Genomic DNA, 363 nt, shown 5'->3' with positions numbered 1-363 from the left:
GCGCAGAATGCGCGGAGGATGCGCGGGGGCGTGCGGGGCTGCCCTCCGGCGGAGGGGGGGGGAAGGCGGATGGGATGCTGGAAAGGCGGATGGGATGCTGGCAGTGACGCCTTTGACGCCATCCCGGGGGTCCCGAATCATCTCCGTGTACCGGAGAGGGGGGGTTCATCCCTGCGCCCCGCGCTTGGGGAGATGCGCGGTTCTGCTCCCGGCATCCCCGCGGGCCCGGCCCTCCTCTTGGGTTTTTTTTTCATATTTGAAAAATTGATTTTTCTCCCCTGCTTATTTATTTATTTGTTTATTTTGGAGCCCGAGCTTTTTATCAGAGCCTTCCTTGGGGCCGGGCCCCTCGGTGGCGGTGGG

Source organism: Geospiza fortis, unplaced genomic scaffold, assembly GCF_000277835.1.
Source record: "Geospiza fortis unplaced genomic scaffold, GeoFor_1.0 scaffold106, whole genome shotgun sequence".
Lineage (NCBI taxonomy): Eukaryota > Metazoa > Chordata > Aves > Passeriformes > Thraupidae > Geospiza > Geospiza fortis.
Note: the sequence above shows the minus strand (reverse complement) of the source record.